At 36.1% G+C, this 2,298-nt stretch overlaps 1 non-coding gene and 1 pseudogene across 1 annotated transcript; both read left to right on the top strand.

Annotated features, from left to right (window-relative positions):
- The first annotated feature begins 600 nt into the window (after positions 1–600).
- Positions 601–773, top strand: LOC149222558 (U2 spliceosomal RNA; annotated as a pseudogene).
- A 388-nt stretch (positions 774–1,161) lies between these two features.
- LOC149222557 (U2 spliceosomal RNA) lies at positions 1,162–1,358 on the top strand. Its single transcript, XR_016249836.1, has one exon. It is a non-coding gene; the product is annotated as a U2 spliceosomal RNA (small nuclear RNA).
- Positions 1,359–2,298: the final 940 nt, after the last annotated feature.

The raw sequence follows: 2,298 nt of genomic DNA, 5'->3' as shown, positions 1-2,298 counted from the left end.
CCACAAGTTTGAGAGAAATTGGAAGGGGGAAAAAGGAGAACAAAATATTTAGTGATTTTTCCACATATAATCAAGTTTAATTAATTATTTTGATATTCCATTCATAAATATATATTAAATGTTTTTTCTTTTTTAATTTTAGATAATATTTTAATATTTAGTAAATTTTGTTTATACATAAACAATAGAGTTTATATTTGTAACTCTTACATAATTTTAATTATAGGGAGGGGAGATAGATCCATCTTAACTCCGGATGTGGCTTATTTTAGAGTGAAAAGAGATTTGATGCCTCTAGTGACTTGGTAAATACTAGACTAAGATCTTAACTCTGGATGTGGCTTCTTTTAGAGTGAAAAGAGATTTGATGCCTCTAGTGATTTGGTAAATACTAGATTAAGATGAATGTGAAGTGGTATAAAGAGATAGAGCTAAGGTGATGAGAATATTGAAGGTTTAAGTTTTGATGTTAAAAGACATGTGTATTTAAATTGTAAGTGGTATTGGAAAAAATAAAAATGATTTATACCACATGCATGAATGGTTAGGTTAGAGGAGAAGGTGAGTTGTAGAAAAGGGACACCGCGAGAAGGAAAAAACATACCTTTCTCTGTATCTGTTCTTATCCGTTTAATATCTGATACGTGGTTAAGAGAACCACATGATATTAAATTTCTTTTCCTAGGGGGAGGTTCCACTTACAATAGCTTGCTATTGGGGCTTTCGAGCGTCGCTTGTGCGTTGCACTACAGCACCAGCCTGGCGCACCCCACCAAGACAAGACCAAATAAATAAATAAATTGGGGAATGTTAATGTAATGGTGATTAAATATGGAAAGGCCGACATAACAATAGGTTGTTGATTAAATTTGACTAAGTTAAGACACATCCCGATGAATTTGACTTCAAGGAATGGGTGAGCAATGATCTCCATTGATGGGTGAAAAGAGATTTGATCCCTCAAATAGAAAAGCAAAATGGATCTAGGGAGGTGAAAATGGTGAGAATATTGAAAATATAAGTTTGATATTAAAGAGCATGTCTATTTAAATTGTAAGTGGTATCAGAAGGAATAGAAATGAGTTATCCCACATGCATGGATGAGTGGGATAGAGGAGAAAGGGAGTAGTAGAAGAGGGACAGAAAGAGAAATGGAAAAGCATACCTTTCTCGGCCTTTTGGCTAAGATCAAGTGTAGTATCTGTTCTTATCAGTTTAATATCTGATACGTGGTTCATAGAACCACATGATATTAAATGTATTTTTCTAGGGGGAGGGCCCACTTACAATAGCTTGCTATTGGGGCTCTCGGGCGTTGCTTGTGCGTTGCACTACAGCACCAGCCTGGCGCACCCCACCAAGACAAGACCAAATAAATAAATTGGGGAATGGTTTGTTGGATTGAAGCTTTTATTTTGAAGGAAATGAAATCTTTCACCTTCATCTTTGAGGTTTTGTCGATCATAGAGCTTTACTTTTGAGGCAGAGCAAGGATGCAAGTGGTGTGTATGTCAAATCTTTAATCTGGAAGTAGAGCAAGGAGGCAGGTGTGTATGTCAAACAAATTTTCTTTTTTAATCTGGAAGCAGAGCGCATGAATTTTCATCTTTAATCCAGAAGCAGAGCAAGGATGCAAGTGTAATGTCAAACTAATTTAGATGTTTTAATCCAGAAGCAGAGCAGGTGTGCATGTCAAATGAATTTTGATATTTGATATTTATAAGCAGCGATTTCAACCATGGCTTGACTTTAGAAGCGATGTTGTGTATATTCCAAAGTCATTAACAGCATGAGAAGAACTCTGGTAAATTGAAAAATTACTTTTGAAATGTGACAGTTGGGTCGAGTACGGTTCTAAAGAAATTTTTTTCATTGTCAATGAGATGATGTTGTGAAAAGGGCAGAATAGGGACTAACTGATTTCTTAGGGAGAGTGCAGGGTGCAGAATAGTCAATGAGACGAGGTTTTCGAAAAGGGCAGAATAGGGATTGATTTCTTAGGGAGAGTGCAGGGTGTGTGCTCAAAAATATATATACAGGATTGTTGAACTCATTTTGAGCATCCTCCAGGGGATATATGAAAACACAAAAATCAACAACTTCACATCGAGAATGATGCATAGAGCATCATAGAGGAATAATGTGGGAGGATCAAGGAACTTTTAATGATGGCAATTCAAGTCATCAATCCACCTTCTCACAAAATAAATCCCTCCATCATGGCACTTAAAAAGCATCTGCATGGGAGAGGAGAGGTGTAGAAACCCCTTGATCAAATTAATCATCATCATTATGTAA

This window comes from Pinus tabuliformis, chromosome Q, assembly GCF_031772625.1.
Source record: "Pinus tabuliformis cultivar Carrire ecotype Pingquan chromosome Q, CPIR1, whole genome shotgun sequence".
Lineage (NCBI taxonomy): Eukaryota > Viridiplantae > Streptophyta > Pinopsida > Pinales > Pinaceae > Pinus > Pinus tabuliformis.
Note: the sequence above shows the minus strand (reverse complement) of the source record. Positions and strands in the feature narration are given on the sequence as shown.